The sequence below is a fragment of the Anomaloglossus baeobatrachus genome, chromosome 1 (genome assembly GCF_048569485.1).
Source record: "Anomaloglossus baeobatrachus isolate aAnoBae1 chromosome 1, aAnoBae1.hap1, whole genome shotgun sequence".
Classification (NCBI taxonomy): Eukaryota; Metazoa; Chordata; class Amphibia; order Anura; family Aromobatidae; genus Anomaloglossus; species Anomaloglossus baeobatrachus.
In genome coordinates this window covers 194860714-194881511 of record NC_134353.1, presented here as the reverse complement: position 1 = coordinate 194881511, position 20798 = coordinate 194860714, and the positions used below count along the sequence as shown (strand labels likewise).

The following is a 20798-nucleotide window of genomic DNA, read 5'->3' as shown; positions in this document are numbered from 1 at the left end:
TGTGGCCTCAGAGTGTCTGGGGGTGGTAATTCTATCCAGATAGGAGGATACATCACTTACCAATTAGTTGGTCTTGGAGTGTAAAGCTGGGTTTACACACTGCAACATCTCAAACGACATCGCTGTAACGTCACCGGTTTTGTGACGCAATAGCGATGTTGTTTGCGATGTTGCAGTGTGTGAAACCTATCAGCGACCCGGCCCCTGCTGTAAAGTTGTAATCGTTACAAATCGTTCAGGACCATTCCTAGGTCCTTTGTTTCCCGCTGTGCAGCATGAAGTTTCAGTGTGTGAAGACTTTGCAGCGACTTTGTTAGCAACTTCCCTTTCAAAAGGCTGCTTATCAACGTCCCCAACAACCAGCTAGGTCGCTCTGCAGGTCCGGATCGCTGTTGCGTTGTTGGCCAGGTTTGCCTGTTTGAACGCTCACTAGAGACTTAACAGAGACTTAGGGAGTTCGCTATTGCGTCACAAAACCGGTGACGTTACAGCGATGTCCTTTGCGATGTTGCAGTGTGTAAACCCAGCTTAATAGACTTGAAGATTGTTGATTGCTTCCTCATTATCAGTAACTATCCCCATGTCTAATGGCTTACCAGTCTGAATGCACAAAGAAGAAGGAACAGAAAAAGGTCAGCCATTAGCCAATCAGTATACAGAGAAAAAAAATATTCGGGTATATCCTTAGTTAAAGCAATCCAACAGGAAAAAGTCCTTTAATTCAGTGCTGCAGAAAAGGTCTGTTCACACAGCACTGCAGGGAAATTCCTTTCAACCAGTTCCATTAGGACTTTCATTGTAATCTAATCATGCTAAGGCTCCAGAGGTAGATTTGAACATATGTACTCTACCCATGTCAGCTACCCTGAGCTGGGCCAGATAAATCATGGAATAAGGAATCTGTCTCGTATGCTCCTTTTTATGTCCAAGAATTGTGCCTTTTTTCTGGACTTTGTATGAGAAATCAGGATACATAGATATTTTCCGTCCATCAATAGTTAGTGCACAGTGGTCTGTAGCTTTATGCAGAATGAAGTCTCAGTCTTGAAAACGCAGTAATTTAGATGGAGTAGGCCTCGGAGAGGCACCTGACAACAAGGATCTCATAGGGTTCTGTGTGCTTTCTGAATGGGAAAGAAAAGAGAGAGCTCATCCTTGCCAAATTTTGCAATCAGCTAGAACTCAAAAAGTCAACAGGATTGCGGCTCTCCACTTTCCCCCCACTATACATAGGTTATTTCACTGGAGTTTATTCTCCAGATCATCAGCTTTGGTAAGAAGAGCATTGATGTCTTGTATACCCCTCTTGAGATTTATTGGCACAGAAGGCATTTGATCTTCTATTCCACTGACTTTCTATCCCGGTTCTGTCACTTTGTTAGTTTTCTCATGTCCACTCTGATAAGGACAGTATCTTCTCTAAGTCCTCTCACATAATTTGCCAGAGTTTCTAATTTGGAGTTTGCAAGATTTATCAACTCAGAATACATCTTGTAATGTTAGTTCAATTGCAGATTCTCCAATCTCATATGGCTTCTCCAAACTGACATCCTCCGGCTGGAGCGTCTATCTAGCTCTCTGCATTTGTCTCTGAGGGAGCAGCGCCATCTTGCCTACACGTTATCCCTGTACTCCCACTCCATCAGCTACCTCCACCACAATTACCTGCTGCTATGTGGGAGTCCCACTATCCACTGTCAATTTCATTGTGCTTGTAGCAAACTGCTCCAGCTTCTCTGCAACCGTTTCTGCTGCCCGTTCCTTTACTGGCATGGAGGAAACTTTCAACAAACTATGCATTAATCCGTAGTACAAGGGTAATATTCACTTATATACAGTGTGTCCACCCATATCCTGTCCACCGCCATTAACTTCAGAACGGCGGCAGCTATAGGCATAGAAGTGGTGTCTAGGTATAGTAAAGTAGCCATGCGCTACACAATGAAACCACCTATAGTGCCACCTGGTTGAAATCAACGGAGTTAGCATTTTTATTACGATAACAGAACGAGATAGAGAAAAAAAAGTGAATTACAAAGTTGCAGAGCATCATCAATTCAATACGAATCGACTCCTTGCATACAAAAATGCTATAATATGAAGCCCATGACCCCCGAAAACATTGAATGCTGGTCACGCATATGGCGCTCATTTAACTTTCATGCTCAAAGTGGCCACCGTCAGCTGCAATGCACATCTGGACTCTGCACGGCATACTGTATCTTGCTGCATGTTGTGCAATATGGTAGGTGACACGTTTGCACAAGCATCTGTGATACGTCATCGTAGGTCCTGCAATGTTAGTGGAGGGGTCACATACACCTGCTGTTTGATGTGACCTCACAGAAAGAAGTCCAATAGGGTCAGGTCAGGTGAGCGTGGAGGCCACTCCATACAGCCACCATACCCAATGACTTGTAGGAAGGTCTCCATGAAGTATCACTTCATGTCCGCAGCCTTGTGAGTTTTACACATTCTAATCATAGCATTTCTGTATGTGAGGTGTCGATTCGTATTGAATTGATGATGCCCTACAACTTTGTAATTCACTTTTTTTCTCTATCTCGTTCCGTTTTCGAAATAAAAATGTTAACTCCGTTGTTTTCCACCAGGTGGCGCTATAGGTGATTTCATTGCGTAGCGCATGGCTACTTTACTATACCTAGACACCACTTCTATGCCTACAGCTGCCGCCGTTCTCAAGTTAATGGCGGTGGGCAGAATATGGGTGGACACACTTTATAAACATTGCCGCAGCATTTCAGGAAAAGCTGATTCTGACCCTATCTTACCTAGAATCGTTGAGGACAGATATACAGTCCAACATGTGAAATCAAATTGAATAGTGTAAGTCGTTTTGAGTGATTTTATAGAGCACGTCCATTAAGTAATATTAGCTATAATGTATATCCTTCATCTGCAATATGTAACTAGCAAAGGGGAGCAAAAGTTTGGAAGTACATTTTTATTATCCAATAATCCAGTTTTCAAGGAACATTAAAGTAAGAAGCTCAAACAATAAAATAATTGGGTTAGAATTGGATACCGTCATTAGAAGAATATGTTTATGCTAGTTTAATAAGATATTAACCTCTTCCTCCCTTGGACCAAGTGTAATACAGTAAGCAGGACTACATTTACCTTTGATGCAATAATGTGGTCTAGGCCAGAATATTTCTTCTCTGCAGATTGACCCTCTCTCGTCAATAATAGTTCATCTCAAAGTATTCCAGGAGTCAGGATTTGTGAGGCTTTTCTTGCGACTGTTAAAGTACAACAATTTATACTTTAGCACAAGATTAAATACAAGAAAAAGTTTCCCAATAAATAGCGTGGCTTTATGGATGGATGAAAAAAAGTTACCTTGTTTTAATGAGCACTTGACACCATCGAGGAGCACTGTAAATATTGCTTAAATACAGCAAGCCAATACACAGCAAGGACAATTACACAAACCATGGGAATTCATTAATGCCAGCAGGACAGAAGGCAGTGGGCATTGTCTCCTACTGGTATTATTCTAGGATAACAGAGAGTTTTGTAAGATAAGCTATAGGTTATTGAAATAATTCAGTGTGTCTTAATAATATTCCTTGGCTGCAACTTTTGTTTTATTTAGGTAAAAAAAAAAGTAATTTCATTATTTTTCATAGAAGAATGAAATACACTGTTTACTCTTTGAAACTCCCATGTCTCATGAAAATAGATCTGAAAGATTAATGAAGCATTTTAAAGAATAAATACTTCTGCTAGTTCTTTCTTTTTTCAGACTTTCATTCCATCATCTTACAATAAAAAAGTGACAGAAATTTAGGTGACGCAGAACTGATATAATGTTTTGCTTTACTGCCTGTGTGTTTTCTCTGCCCTCCCTGAGACTGTACACGATTTCTCTCCTGTCCACTGGAGATTTATCATCTTCACCATGCAGAAGGATTTGTTTCAATACAGATTTGTTTACATTTTGCACTCTATTATATAAAAGACTTAAGAGTGCTTTACACGCTGCGACATTGCTAGCGATGTCGAGCGCGATAGCATCCGCCCCCGTCGTACACGCGACATTTGGTGATCGCTGCCGTAGCGAACATTATCGCTACGGCAGCGTCACACGCACATACCTGTTCAGTGATGTCGCTGTGACCGCCGAACAATCCCTCCTTCAAGGGGGAAGTGCGTTCGGCGTCATAGCGACGTCACTGCGGCGTCACTAAGCGGCCGACTAATAGAAGCGGAGGGGCGGAGATGAGCGGGACGTAACATCCCGCCCACCTCCTTCATTCCTCATTGCCGGTGGATGCAGGCAAGGAGATGTTTGTCGTTCCTGCGGTATCACACATAGCAATGTGTGCTGCCGCAGGAACGACGAACAACATTGTACCTGCAGCAGCAACGATATTTGGGAAAGGAGCAACGTGTCAACGATCACCGTTTTTGGACGATTTTGCGATTGTTGATCGTTGCTCCTTGGTGTCACGCGCTGCAATGTTGCTACCGGCGCCGGATGTGTGTCACTGACGTGACCCTGACGATATATTGGTAGCGATGTTGCAGCATGTAAAGCACCCTTTAGGGGTACTTTGCACGCTGCGACATCGCTACTGCGATATCATCGGGGTCAAATCGAAAGTGACGCACATCCGGCGCAATGTGTAAAGCCTAGATGCGCCGATAAACGATCGCAAAAGCGTTGAAAATCGGTGATCTGTGTAGCGTCGGTCATTTTCATAATCTCGCACCAATAGGAGATACGATGTTGTTCCTCGTTCCTGCGGCAGCACACATCGCTGTGTATGAAGCCGCAGGAGTGAGGAACATCTCCTTACCTGCCTCCACTGGCTATGCGGAAGGAAGGAGGTGGGCGGGATGTTTACGTCCCGCTCATCTCCGCCCCTCCGCTTCTATTGGCTGCCTGCCGTGTGACCTTAGGAAGGAGGCGGGTCGCCGGCCAGAGCGACGTCGCAGGGCAGGTAAGTGCATGTGAAGCTGCCGTAGCGATAATGTTCGCTCCGGCAGCTATCACAAGATATTGCATGTGCGACGGGGGTGGGTACTATTACGCTCGGCATCACTAGCCGATGCTAGCGATGTCGCAGCGTGCAAAGTACCCCTTAGACTTTCTAGAACAGCAAACTGGTAGAAAATTCTTATGATTTTTAATAAGACTATTTGCCAATTTAAAACTAATTAAAAAATTGCTCACAGCTCTTTGTTACCAACGGGTCTCCTAACATAAAAAATATCATACAACCATTCATTGACCGGTGATCAACTGCAGCCTCCACAATTTACATCTGTGAAGTTCAAGAGAAAATACCGTAAGTCCATATAGTCAGTGAAAGCAACCTGGATACATACAGACCTCACATCCAGCCTACATTGCTAGGAGAGTTACTCCTGCCAGAGAAAAAAATTGGAAATTTCATCTGGCTGCAAACTACATATTAGGGGGCTTTAAAATGAATGACGGAATGAAGACTCTAGAATTAAGTATTGTGCAATGTTCTTAAAGGGAACCTTTCACCAAATTTTTGAGTTGTAAACCAAAACAAGGACCTTAAGCAGTGCCTGTCCTGCATTCTATGAAGGTGCATGTTGTCCCCTGACTCCCTCTGTAGACTCCACAAATACCTTTATAAAATCTCCTGCCATGTATGTAAATCCTTGGATTCGGTCCAATGGGTGTCCTAAGTTGCGGCTTCTGTCCCTCCTTGCGGCGCTGATCACCGTTCTCTTTTGATGACTGACATGGATGACGTCCATGTTGCTGAGCAAAATCTTGCTGATCGTGCAATATTATGCCCGGATACATGGATGGCGCCAGATGCCCTTTGACTGATGAGTATGCCTTAACTCTTTAGAATTTGTTGTCCAGGCATCTTTGGCTCCTCTGTTTCCATTGTCCTCCTCACTTTTCCTCAACTGAATACAATATTCAGAGTGTCAGATGGTAATAACATCCCCCTATGTGCTCCACACAGTAATAGCTCTCTGTTTATAATCTCCTACTGAGTAAACAGTAACAGTGTCAACATAGAAATCGTCTTTTTTTAGTTCTTTAAACAGCATATATTTTATATGCAAATCCTAGATCAGTTTCATTTTTTTAATTATTACAATGGAAAAACTGTATACTATAGATTAGATTTTGCGTATGTTGCACTTAAATGAGACCTACTTACTAAGTTATCAAGCATGATAATTTGTATTTTTATTAAACCTGTTAATCTTTGTCAATTTAATTGAGTACATACGCATTTGCTTGAGATTAATGTTTACTATTACTTTGCGTAATCTTATTGGGTTTTTAATATTTTAGCATAAATACAATGTATGCATATACGATTGGAGAAGAAATGGGCCAGCACATTTGTTGGTATAATTTTATAGTTTAGTTGCAGATTCACACTGTGGCGATAAATAGACAGATCCGTGGATAAAAAAAATGAGCTGCTCATTACTTGATTAAGCATTAGAGTGCTCGGGTACTCGCAGAGCTCGGCCGAATATAGCAGGTGCTTGGATATTTTGTCCGTGAACCAATGACCATAATATAAAGGCTTGCTTCACTGCATGATGTGTGCAGGCACCCAAGGGAGAGCAAGTCGCAGTCTCTGAATGGCTCTCTCAGGAAATAAAACATCGCTCTCGGAATTAGTGTGACAAAAGTACAGCCCATCACTATTACTTAGTTGACACTATTTGATCAGAAAAGAGTTAAAGCCATCCCACTGCAACACGGACTACCCAATCAGAATGGTCTCTAACGCTGGTAGTTCACCTTGCTTTGTGCTATCAAGCCTCAAAATGTTTTGGCTCATTTCTTTGGTTTTGCTTGAAGGTCGCTTTACACACTGCGATATTGGTACTGATATCACTAGCGTGCGTTCCCGCCCCCATCGGTTGTGCGACACGGGCAAATCGCTGCCCGTGTCGCACAACATTGCCCAGACCTGTCACACATACTTACCTGCCTAGCGACGTCGCTGTGACTGGCGAACAGCCTCCTTTCTAAGGGGGCGGTTCGATCAGCGTCACAGCGACGTCACAGCAGCGTCACTGAACCGACGCCCAATAGAAGCGGAGGGGCGGAGATGAGCGGGATGTAACATCCCGCCCACCTCCTTCCTTCCGCATAGCGGCCGGGAGGCAGGTAAGGAGAGCTTCCTCGTTCCTGCGGTGTCACACGGAGCGATGTGTGCTGCCGCAGGAACGAGGAACAACATCGTTACTGCTGCAGTAACGATATTTGAGAATGGACCCCCATGTCACCGATGAGCGATTTTGCACGTTTTTGCGACGATGCAAAAATCGCTCAAAGGTGTCACACGCAACGGCATTGCTAATGCGGCCGGATGTGCGTCACAAATTCCGTGACCCCAACGACTTCGCATTAGCGATGTTGTAGCATGTAAAGCCCGCGTTAGTTTCTTGTACTTTGTACATATAGGAGCATGGCTTCCAATTTTTGGGTAGTGCATCTTATCTACAGTACATACATTTGAAACCAGAAGATAAAACGTCAAGACTGGGCCAAGAAATATCTTAATACTGAGTTTTCAAAGGTTTTATGGACTAATGAAATGAGAATTACTCTTGATGGGCCAGATGGATGGGCCAGAGGCTGGATCAGTAAAGGGCAGAGAGCTCCACTCCGACTCAGACGCCAGCAAGGTGGAGGTGGGGTACTGGTATGGGCTGGTATCATCAAAGAGGAACTTGTGGGACCTTTTCGGGTTGAGGATGGAGTGAAGTTCAACTCCCAGACCTACTGCCAGTTTCGGGAAGACAATTTCTTCAAGCAATGGTACAGGAAAAAGTTGGTATCGTTCAAGAAAAATGTTATTTTCATGCAGGACAATGCTCCATCACATACATCCAACTACTCCACAGCGTGACTGGCCAGTGAAGGTCTAAAAAATGAAAAAATAATGACATGGCCACCATGTTCGCCTGATCTGAACCCCATAGAGAACCTGTGGTCTTTCATATAATGTGAGATCTACAGGGAGGGAAAACAGTACACCTCTCGGAACAGTGTCTGGGAGGCTGTGGTGGGTGCTGCATGCAATGTTGATCGTAAACAGATTAAGCAACTGACAGAATCTATGGATGGTAGGCTGCTGAGTGTCATCATAAAGAAAGGTGGCTATATTCGTCACTAATTTTTTGGGGTTTTGTTTTTGCATGTCAGAAATGTTTATTTCTAAATTTTGTGCAGTTATATTGGTTTACCTGGTGAAAATAAACAAGTGAGATGGGAATATATTTGGTTTTTTATTAAGTTGCCTAATAATTCTGCACAGTAATAGTTACCTGCACAAACAGATATCCTCCTAAGATAGCCAAATCTGAAAAAACCCACTCCAACTTCCAAAAATATTAAGCTTTGATATTTATGAGTCTTTTGGGTTGATTGAGAACAAAGTTGTTGATCAATAATAAAAAAAATCCTCTAAAATACAACTTGCCTAATAATTCTGCACACAGTGTACAGTGGGTGATATGATTTGAATATCTAACCAGATGTCGGTAACAACCCATCCAATCCACACAGGCAAAGAAATCAAACTATAGATGTCCATAAATTATGTGTGAAAATGAGAAATGACAAAGGGAGAAAGTATTGAAAACGAGAGGCAAAGAAAGTCATGACACTAGCTGAAATCTAAAAGTAATTAGAAACCAATCCTGGCACTGGCAAAAATATCAGCAGGTTCACCTGATGGCCTTTAAAAAAAGGTGTCTCATTACCAAGGTGCCACATGTCACGTAAAACTGTTTAAGGGTCTTCACCATCAGCCACAGATCGTCATGACGATTATCTGATCGGCCTGGAAGTTTAGGTATTTATGGCTTTGGGTGATGGTACAGCTACATCAAAGGGATGCAGAGAAAGACAATCCTTTGTTCTATTAGAGGGAAAAACTTCCAAAACAGTTTTTAAGCGCTACGTTAATGCTAGCAAAATGAAAAACATATTGCCAGAATCCCTGTGGCGTGCTGAACCCAGCGCACCGTTTTACTTGACAGGGAGATCGCCAGTATCACGACAAATTAGTATTCGCCAGTAAAATTGTACTAGATGCGTTGTGTTTGGTATCTATGTAAATGTAAAATTGAGATATAAAATATGACACTAATATCTTTCACCTGTGTGGCCCAGGGGCAAAGATATGTAAAAAGCTAGAATTAAGGAACTGTGTGACCATCTCAGCACAGCCCACAAAAAACTGTAAAATGAGGTCACAGAGAGGGGAAGTTAGCTAAAGGAATAATAGCAACTAGCTCCTTGAGGGGGGTCAGTCAGTATTGGAAGGCATCCGTAAGAGGTGATGCTGGCTGTCTCTTAACATCTTCTTCCTTTGGAGACCTTCTCTCTCTAAGTTTGGACGTCACTTCTATGGCACGAGTTTAGTAAGTTTCACGTTTATACCTTTTTATTTTTATGTAACTGTCTATACTGTAATTGTATTGTTCCCTTTTGTAAATTCTTGTATATTTTTTAAACACTGCCTATTTTCGGATTAAATATATAAAATTTAATAGTTTCTTTCCTCATGCTTTATATACGAATCCAAAAAACCCGAAGGGCCTTATGCTATCTGAAACGGGTCCCCAGCTATCCCAAAAAAGCTGGGTGGTGGCAGCGTAATTATGATTGCATAGAATTATTGGAGTGCTATCATTAAGGGTACCGAGGTATATATATATTCCATTAGCGGGAATCGGTGATATATACATTTACCTTTGCTGTGAGACCTCCAATATTTGGCATCATCAGCGCAGCAGCCTCATCTTATGCATTGTCCTGCAGTACCAAAAGTGGCCAGGCGACAAGGGGGGCGCTAGAGAGTAGTCGTGTTTGTGACAAATCAGCGAACAGCTGCGGGATATCTGAGTTACTCCCCCAGCTGTTCGTGACACCACACAAGAAATATCTTATGATGGGTAAAATTCAAAAGAAAATTAATGGAAGGAACTCAAAATCAAGCTCAGAGCTCATAGAAGGAGCCTACAGAACCTTCAGGATTTGAAGTGTTTCTCTGGAAAAATTGACCAAATCACATCTGAGCAATGCTTGTGACTAGTTTCTCCATACAGGAGGCATCTTGATGCTGTCATCATCACCATCAAAGGCTTTTATATGAAGTATCAAATCATTTTTTGGTAAGCGTGTTCAATACATTTTCCCTTTGTCATTTCTCATTATTAAATTTGATCTATGGTTTGATTTATTTGACCGTATGGATTGGTTGGGTTGTTACCATATTCACAGGACAATGCAGCAGTAATCTTGCTGAGAGCATGTAGTCAAAGAATAAGCATAGTCCCCCCAAACATCATAATGACAAATGTAACATGAAGAAAACTCCCACTAATTGACATCCTATTAAATATGAACAAAATGGAGTACTAACTTCAGGGTATATCAAAGAATTTAATTAATTGTTTGATTAATTAAAATGTACAAAACTGTACAAAGGTGGACAAAAGGAGATAAAAAAAAATCCCCAACAGATTGATAGGCGGTTATCATAAACAACTTTGTAGTACGGTTATACAGTCTGCCTGAAAGTGTTAGCACCCTTGAAATTGTTCCAGAAAATAAGGTATTTCTCCCAGAAAATTACTGCAATTTCCTTTGTGTGTATTGGAACAATACAAAAAAAATAACAACAGAAAGAATGTGAAATTGGACGTAGTTTAACACAAAACCTCCAAAATAGGCCAGACAAAATTGTCCACCTTTCCAAAGTTGTGGGTGAACAACTTTGTTTCAAGCATACGATGCTTGTCCAAACTCACCTATGGAAAGTAACAGGTGCGTGCAATATGAAAATCATATCTCAATCCAGATAAAAAAGGGAAAAGTTGACACAATCTTCACAATCTTTGCATTGTGTGTATGTGCCACACTAACTATGGAGAACAAGAGAAGAGAACTGTCTGAGGACTTAAGAACCAAAATTGTTGAGAAATATACACAACCTCAAGGTTACAAGTCCATCTCCAGAGATCTTGATGTTCCTATGTCCACTGTGTGCAGTATCATCAAGACATTTACAACCCATGAACTGGTAAGTAATGTCTCTGGATGTGGATGGCAGAGAACAACTAGATAACTTACTGGTAACCTTTTTTTCCAGAACCCACGATAGTGCCACTAGAGAGAGGTCCATCCATGTTAGGACAGGAAACCCACTGAAATAAAAGGGCGGCACCTCTCCATCGCATCAGTTAGGTTACAGAGACAGAGAGGAATACGTGAAAAAGCATAGTAATAAAAACCATCACCAACATCTTCTACCACCCGCAGACTGTTGTTTACAACACCAGAGAATGAACCACAAGAAAAAAAAAAGAAGAGGTGGGAAGTAGTTGTGCTGTCGTGGGTTCTGGAAAAAAACATTACCGGCAAGTAATCTAGATTTTTTCCTTTACCACAACAGCGCCACCAGAAAGATTCTGAAGAAAAAATATCATCTAGGGAGGGACCACAGCTTGTAGAAACCCTCTATCGAGAGGGAAAGCCATCGTGAATGACAAATCCAATCTGTAGTGATAAAGGAAGGTAGAAGGAGAAGACCAGCTTGCTGCCTTGCAAATCTATTCAAGAGGTACGTCCACCCTCTCAGACCAGGAAGTTGTCACTGACCTGGTAGAATGTGCAATAATACCATCTGTTGCAAACCTGCTTTAGGCTACTCTGATTGCTTCCTTCATCCAACTCGCCATGGTACCCTTAGGGGCTGGAAGACCCTTACTAGCCCCCCTTCCACCAGAGGTCAAATTCTGGACTCAGAAGCCTACAGAATTTTATCCATAAATCGCCGGGTCTTGGATAATAAGGCAAACCCCATAAACTAAAGACATGTGGAACTGTAGTCCAGAAGGCATGTTTGTTGGCATTACCAAACTGGGTTCATCATCAGACCGCTTGAGGGAGAAGCGATGTGCATCATTCCTAAGGAGCTAAGGCTAAATACAGAGGGTACTTGGACTCTGGATCTGATGAAAAAAAGGCCTGGATAAATGCAGGTGGCCAAACCTAATACACATATATATGGAAAGAACTGACCTGTTATACTGGAGGCTTCTCATCACCAGGGCAACTGCCTAACTAGGATTGGATTATACTCTATTAGCTTGAAAATGCCACTGCCAGTCAATAGTGCTGACTAAACACCCCATGTTCAATAGAAACCATGGATTTTTTTTCTTGTGAGTAGTGAGCTTATGAGATAGACTAAGGAGCTCTGTGCTCCAAAGCAGCACTATCTGATACCCGAAAAAACCTCACAGATTATTCTTACTATATTCTGTAAATAGGACCTTGGTTAAAAAAAAAAAATAAAAAAATAGTTCGATTGCCACAAGTGGAATCAGAAAGGGAGCCTCCCCCTTAATATGGGGCTATCACCTTTCTCAGGATCGATAAGATGTCACATTAAAGAATGAACTCTATAACCCTCTCTCTTCAGCAATAAGTTATAAATGAGAGGTTGGGCCTAAACAACTAAGCACAGCGAATTCCGACTAGCAAGAGTCTGGACTGTAGATGAACCTAGACTCCTGTTCTGAAACAGTAGTGAGGGGAACTCTAACAAGAGTCGAGGCTAAAGACCAAAGATGCGAGGCATGCAGCCAAAGACGCCAGGCTGGAAACCAAAGGCGCAAAGCGTACGGCCAAAGGTGCACGGTATGAGGCCAAAGGAGCAAGGCATGAGGCCAGTTGCCAAGTTGCTATACCTTCTGAGGACCCCCTGTACGCACACTGATGAAGGTCTTTGACCGAAACGTCTGTGCTTGTGCTGGTCCTACAAGTTCTTCTCAATAAAACACTATTCACATTTATTTTGAGTGGCGAGTTTCCACATCTACCAAATTTGTATAAGGGCATACAGCCTGATTCAGTCCAGAGGCCCAGCAAATTCACTGTGCACTTACCTGTGCAGCATTCACCGAGAGCACTCCATGGAGTGAGGCGGAGTCATGGCCAGTAATAGCACATCATTACAGATAATAAGATAATGGCAGCGGGCCCTCTGTTCTAGAGGTGTCAGCCCAAGACCATTGAAAGAGAGAAGGGAAGGCAGAGACCCCCTGATCCCCCATGTATGATGAAATTCTAAAGGATAAAATCTCTCTGCCCCAGGAGCACCTCTCATGTGACTGTCTCTTTTAAGGACAGGAAAAACACTGGAGGGTGTAGGAGCCTTACCTCATTGTGATCCTCTCCTCTATAGGAGATAGGAGAAGGTGTGCTGTCCTTTGGTGCTGTCCGTCCAGGTGTAGCCCACTGCATGACGCTGCTGCCATTGTTTGGCATCATTCCTGGATTGGCTGATCCTGCTGGTCTGCCATAGCTGGAGGAGGGCATGAGCGCCCGTTACCCAGCCTGCGCTCATTGCATTGCTTCGATCCTCTGGTAGTTCGTAATTTCACCCAGTGCCTCAGCATGCTGTTGCGGTGGGCAGCAACATCCTGTCACTCCCGGGAATGCGTTGTGTCTCACATCCGGTCGCATAATGCCAACGTCATACAGCCGCGACTGCAGATGCCAGCTGATTCCGGATCTTCACCCGGCGCGTTCACTGGGGGGACAGCTGATGGGCACCGAACAGGAACGCAGGCATAGGCAGGTAACTCTGTCCGGATGGCTCTACTTCCGGGACAGCACACGGGCGTCAAGCAGGAACACGAACCCGGAGGAAGACAGGGCGATTCCTTCAGGGACAGACGACGGGCACCAAGCAGGAACGCAGCCTGGATCTTCGTCTGGAGCACTCACTGCAGGAACAGTCACCAGATGCTGAACAAGTATGCCAGACACACAGGGTAGGAGACTCTGACCCTGGACCTATCCCCTGACCCTGCATCCTGTCCCGAAGGAAAAACACCCCCGGAGTCACTGCTGGGGCTGATGATGTGGCAATCAGCCAGTCCTCCAGCCGGTGACTCAGCACTGGGACAGCCGCCTTTTACTGTGGCAGCACCACAGCTCTTCTGGATCTCCCATCCTAGGACAGGAAACCAAACTGATACAGTGGAGAGGTAGCGTCCATTTATTTCAGTGGGTTTCCTGTCATAAGAAGGGTGGACGTCTCTCTGGTGGTGCTGTTGTGTTGAAGGGAAAATAATGATGAAAGGTTGCAACACAAGATTACCCGGATGATCGATAAGCGGCCTCAAACAAGTTCCAAAGAAATTTAAGCTTTCCTGCAGGCCCAGGTTGCATCAGTGTCAGTGCGAACTATCCTTTGACATTTGACTGGGGTACCTCAAATGGAGAGGCATGCACTTTCTCCAGACCTGAACCCCATAGAAAACCTATGAGATCAGCTGAGTCACCGTGTAGGCTCATAACTCTTTACCCCACAGCCTCAATGAGGGCCGCCCTTCAAGAAAGAGATGCCATGCCTCAGTGACAAGAATTCCACTTGTGAACAGCAGGAGACGTTATCAAGCTGTAATTGATGATGAAGGCCACATGATGTTATTGAGATATTAACATTTTAGGAGAGGGGGATACCCACCACTGTTGTTGGCTTTTGTTTCAATAAATTGGTTGAGATGAGGAAATCACCATTGCATGCTTCTACTTAAATGCCCTACTTTTATGATAAAATATCACTGTAGCACAAACTTTTTACATTTTACATAAATTTCACCCAAAAGCCAAATATCCCTGAGTAGTGTATTATGCTGCTATGCATGCGCAACTAGTGAATGAATCATTGAGCTATTTTACAATTCTACTGGTTTGACTCACCTGCCTTGTTTAATTTGCTGCTGCTAGAGTATACGAGGGGCTGCTGATAAGTCTTTGGCTTTGTGATCTTTTTATTTTCTATGGTAACGAATGTTACATCACATGAAAGCCTTATGTGTCTAATATTTGTTTTCAAAATTTTGTGTTTGTTTCTCATGGCAAGTGTTCTATGCACGCGAGAAAACAAAATGGCGGAGTTTAATGTGATATTTAAAGCAACTGAGAGCAGAGGAGTGATAAAATTCTTGTTTCTGCAAGGAAAGTCCGCGAAGGATATTCATGGTGATATCACAGACCTTGGGGGACCAATGCCCTTCATATTCCACAGTAAATAACTGGGTTGCAAAATTTAAAACGGGACACTTCAGCACAAATAATGAGGAACGTCCTGGACGACGGAGAGTGGTTGTTGTTCCGGAGATAGTCAATGTTGTGCACAACCTCATACTGGAGAAACGACGAATTTCAGCTAAAGCAATGGCAGACATGATGGGGATTTCCTGTGAACGTGTTTGTGTCATTATCCATGAACATTTGGACATGAGGAAGCTATCTGCAAAGTGGGTCCCCAAATGTTTGACAACAGATCAGAGAAGCATGCGAGTGAAAACGTCCCGGTCCATTGGTCAGCGTTTTTGTACTGATGAGAACTTCCTGGATCAACTGATCACTATGGATGAGACCTGGATTTATTTGTATGACCCTGAAAACAAAAACCAGTCAAAAGAGTGGAGGCACAGTGGTTCTCCTCGTCCAAAGAAGTTCAGGGTGCAAAAATCAGCCACTAAGGTGATGTCATATGTGTTTTGGTATAAGGAAGGTGTGCTGCTAGTGGACTACCTTCAAAGGGGTTCTACCTTCAATGCAAGGTATTACATTGAACTTTTGGACCAACTGAAGGCAGCTCTGAAGGCCAAAAAGCGCGGCAAGCTCCAAAGGAATCTTGTTGTTGCAAGACAACGCCTCTGCTCACACTGCACAAGCGACCACGGCAAAACTGGCAGAGCTGGGCTTCCAGCTGGCTGACCACCCACCTTATTCCCTAGATATAGCTCTCTCTGACGATCATCCGTTTCCAAACCTGAAGAAACACTTCAAGGGTACCAAATTTCACACAACTACTGACGCCATGGCTGCTATGGATGCCTGGTTTGAGGCACAACCGAAATCCTTTTTGCTAGGCTTCCAGAACTTGTAATATTGATGTAAGAAGTGTGTTGACATCAGTGGAGACTATGTGTAATAAATGTAAAGTTTCATCATCCTATCTGGTTTCTTTCTGGGTAAAGCCAAAGACTTAGCAGCAGCCCCTCGTATATAACTGTACTGTAAAGTTGTTTATAATCATCACCTAGCAATCCTGCAGGTTTTTTTGGATCTTCTTTGATCCACAATTTTATAGTTTGGAATATTTCATTGTTTGATTAGTAAAACTGTACAATATTTTTTTTTATATACTCTGAAGTTAGTACTCAATTTTGTAAGTTTTTAATAGGATGTACAGTACAGACCAAAAGTTTGGACACACCTTCTCATTCAAAGAGTTTTCTTTATTTTCATGACTCTAAAAATTGTAGATTCACATTGAAGGCATCAAAACTATGAACAAAAACATGTGGAAATACTTAAAAAAGTGTGAAACGACTGAAAATATGTCTTATATTCTAGGTTCTTCAAAGTAGCCACCTTTTGCTTTGATTACTGCTTTGCACACTCTTGACATTCTCTTGATGAGCTTCAAGAGGTAGTCACCAGAAATGGTTTCCCAACAGTCTTGAAGGAGCTCCCAGAAATGCTTAGCACTTGTTGGGCCTTTTGCCTTCACTCTGCGGTCCAGCTCACCTCAAAACATCTCGATTGGGTTAAGGTCTGGTGACTGTGGAGGCCAGGTCATCTGGCGTAGCATCCCATCACTCTCCTTCGTAGTCAAATAGCCCTTACACAGCCTGGAGGTGTGTTTGGGGTCATTGTTCTGTTGAAAAATAAATGATGGTCCAACTAAACGCATACCGGTTGGAATAGCATGCCGCTGCAAGATGTTGTGGTAGCCATGCTGGTCCTGTATGCCTTCAATTTTGAATAAATCCCCAACAGTATCACCAGCAAAGCACCCCCACACCATCACACCTCCTCTTCCATGCTTCACGGTGGGAGCCAGCCATGTAGAGTCCATCCGTTCACCTTTTCTACAAAGACACGGTGGTTGGATCCAAAGATCTCAAATTTGGACTCATCAGACCAAAGCACAGATTCCCACTGGTCTAATGTCCATTCCTTGTGTCCTTTAGACCAAACAAGTCTCTTCTGCTTGTTGCCTGTCCTTAGCAGTGGTTTCCTAGCAGCTATTTTACCATGAAGGCTTGCTGTACAAAGTCTCCTTTTAATAGTTGTCCTAGAGATGAGAAGCTGTGTCCAAACTTTTGGTCTGTACTAAATATAGTAGTGCGGCCAGCAGTCACATGTACATACAGTCAGCAGTGTGGCCAGTGGTCACACCTGTATACAGTCAGCAGTGTGGCCAATGGTCACATGTAGCAGTGTGACTAGGGGTCACATCTGTATATTCATTCAGCAGTGTGGCCAGTGAAGACACCTATATATAGTCAGCAGTGTGGCCAGCGGTCACATCTGCATATATAGTCAGTTGTGTGGCCAGGGGTCACATGTATATACACTCTGTGTGCAGAATTATTAGGCAAGTTGTATTTTAGAGGATTTTTTTTATTATTGATCAACAACTATGTTCTCAATCAACCCAAAAGACTCATAAATATCAAAACTTAATATATTTTGGAAGTTGGAGTGTTTTTTTTTTTAGATTGGGCTATGTTACGAGGATATCTGTTTATGCAGTTAACTTTTACTGTGCAGAATTATTAGGCAACTTCATAGAAACCAAATCTATTCCCATCTCACTTGTTTATTTTCACAAGGTAAACCAATATAACTGCATAAAATTTAGAAATAAACATTTCTGACATGCAAAAACAAAACCCCCAAAAATTTGTGACCAATATAGCCACCTTTCTTTATGATGACACTAAACAGCCTACTATCCATAGATTCTGTCAGTTGCTTGATCTGTTTACGATCAACATTGCATGCAGCAGCCACCACAGCCTCCCAGACACTGTTCCGAAAGGTGTAATGTTTTCCCTACCTGTAGATCTCACATTTTATGAGGGATCACAGGTTCTCTATGGGGTTCAGATCAGGCGAACAAGAGGGCCATGTCATTATTTTTTCATCTTTTAGACCTTTACTGGCCCGCCACACTGTGGAGTAGTTTATTTTAATCGTATGAACGTATATCTTACCATCATATAAAAATAAACACCAGACAATAGACAGTGATTGAAAAATATCAAAAGGATAAAAATCAAGTGGAGTGGTTGGATGCATGTGATGGAGCATTGTCCTGCATGAAAATAACGTTTTTCTTGAACGATACCGACTTCTTCCTGTACCACTGCTTGAAGAAGTTGTCTTCCAGAAACTGGCAGTAGGTCTGGGAGTTCAGCTTCACTCCATCCTCAACCGAAAAAGATCCCACAAGTTCATCTTTGATGATACCAGCCCATACCAGTACCCCACCTCCACCTTGCTGGTGTCTGAGTCGGAGTGGAGCTCTCTCCTCCCTTTACTGATCCAGCTTCTGGCCCATCGATCTGGCCCATCAAGAGTCACTCATTTCATCAGTTCATAAAACCTTTGAAAAATCAGTCTCAGGCCCTGTGCGCACTGGAAAACGGAATTTTCTCAAGAAAATTCCACAGGCACTGAAAGATTACCGCACCCACGGTAAAAAACCGTGGCAAACCGCACCCAAAAACTGCATGCGGTTTGCCGCGGTTTTACCGAGGTATCGCCGCGTGCGGGTTAGTACATGTGCTTTAATGCATTCCATGCAATAAAGCACATTGAAAAAAGAAAAAAAAAAAAAGGTCATTTCCTTCTGAGATAGAGAGTAGATAGAGGGATAGATAGAATCCCTGTGAGCACACGCTGCATGTCTCCCGAGCGGTAATGTGAGTTCACATTACCGGCCGTGGGAAATGCCCTGTGGTTACCTCTGCTGTCTCGCTGCGAGGCTGCATTCAGCAGCGTGTCACTCGCTTCTGAATGCAAGCAGCGCAAGACGTGGATTACGCCGGAGCTGTGGATCACGCCGGAGCTGTGTGTTTCGGGGGGGGTTAATAAACGAGTGAAAGAGGAGGCTTTTTTGTGTTTTATTTAAAATAAAGGATTTTTCGGTGTGTGTGTTTATTCACTTTACTTACGGGTTGATCATGTCAGCTGTCTCATAGACCCTGCCATGATCAAGCCTGGAGTTAATGGCGGCGATGCGCTGCCATTAACTCGTTATTACCTGGATAGCCACCGCATCACAGCATCTGGAAGAGCTGGGGACACTCCAGGACTGCCGCATAATGCATGCGACAGTCCCGGGGCAGCTGCGGCTAATATTCTCAGCTGCAGGAGGAGGGGGGACATTAACTCTGCCCCCCGTCGTCCCCAGCCTGAGAATACCGGGCCGCCGCTGTGTGCTTACCTCGGCTGGAAGGTAAAAATACGGCGGAGCCCACGTGGTTTTTTTCCTATATTTCCGTTTGATTTGTATGTGTATTCTATATGTCTGTGTGTGAGTGATGTGTGTGTGTTCTATGTCTGTGATGTGTGTGTGTTTACTCTCTGCTCCGCTTCCTCTTCCTGTAATGACATCACTTCCCTGTGGGATTTCACGATAACATTGCAGTGAATGGAGTGAAATCCCGCAGGGACCTGCGGAAAAGAAGTGACATGCAATTGTTTTTGCTGCGGGAATCCTGCAGCAAAACATGCAGCTGTCAAATTCCGCATAGTGCGCACAGCATTTTTTTTTCCCATAGGTTTTGCTAGTAAATCACTGCAGAGATGTTATGAACATTTTCTGCAGTGAAACATGCAGCAAAACCGCAGGAAATCCGCGGGAAAATCCGGTAAGTGCGCACAGGGCCTTAAGATATTTCTTGGCCCAGTCTTGACGTTTTATCTTATATTTCTTGTTCATAGGTGGTCGTTTTTTCAGCCTTCCTTACCTTGGCCATGTCCCTGAGTATGGCACACCTTGACTTTTTGATACTCCAGTAACGTTGCAGCTCTGAAATATGGCCAAACTGGTAGAAAATGTCTTCTTGGCAGCTTCACGCTTGATTTTCCTCAATTCATGGGCAGTTATTTTGCGCTTTTTTTGCCCAACATGCTTCTTGCGACCCTGCTGGCTATTTGCCATGAAACGCTTGATTGTTCGGTGATCACACTTCAAAAGTTTGCAATTTCAAGACTGCTGCATTCCTCTGCAAGACATCTCACAATTTTGGACTTTTCAGAGCCCGTCAAATCTCTCTTCTGACCCATTTTGCCAAAGGAAAGGAAGTTGCCTAATAATTAATCACACCTTATATAGAGTGTTGATGTCATTACACCCCACCCCTCCTCATTACAGAGATGCACATCACCTGATTTACTTAATTGGTAGTTGGCTCTCAAGTCTGTACAGTAGGACAACATGTATAAAAAGTATCATGCGATCAAAGTACTCATTTGCCTAATAATTCTGCACACAGTGTATACAGTCAACAGTGTGGCCAGCGGTCACACATGTATATACAGTCAGGAGTGTGGCCAGCAGTCACACATGTATGGTCAGTGACCGGGCAGTGGCCCCTCCAGAACTGCCTGGACCGGGCATTGTTGGGTGTTGCTGACGCCACGACCGGGCAGTGGTGGTGACGACTGGACTCGGCAGTGATGGGTGTTGGTGATGCCAGGACCAGGCAATGGTGGGTGTTGCTGACACTGGGATAGGGCAGTGGTGGGTGTTGCTGACACCTGAATCAGGCAGTGGTGGTGACGCCTGGACCGGGCAGTGCACGGTATTGCTAACCCCAAGACCCGGCACAGTGCTGGTGCCGCCTGCACCTGCAGTGTTTGCGCCACCAGGGTCAGGCAGTGATGGGTGTTGCTAACCCCTGGACTGGGC

At 43.6% G+C, this 20798-nt stretch overlaps 1 long non-coding RNA gene across 1 annotated transcript; it reads right to left on the bottom strand.

The window, feature by feature from the left end:
• Positions 1-529: 529 nt before the first annotated feature.
• On the bottom strand, positions 530-20016 carry LOC142291060 (uncharacterized). The gene is made up of 3 exons (XR_012750429.1): positions 19855-20016; positions 3142-3263; positions 530-600 (listed from the first exon to the last, which is right to left on the bottom strand). It is a non-coding gene; the product is annotated as an uncharacterized LOC142291060 (long non-coding RNA).
• Positions 20017-20798: the final 782 nt, after the last annotated feature.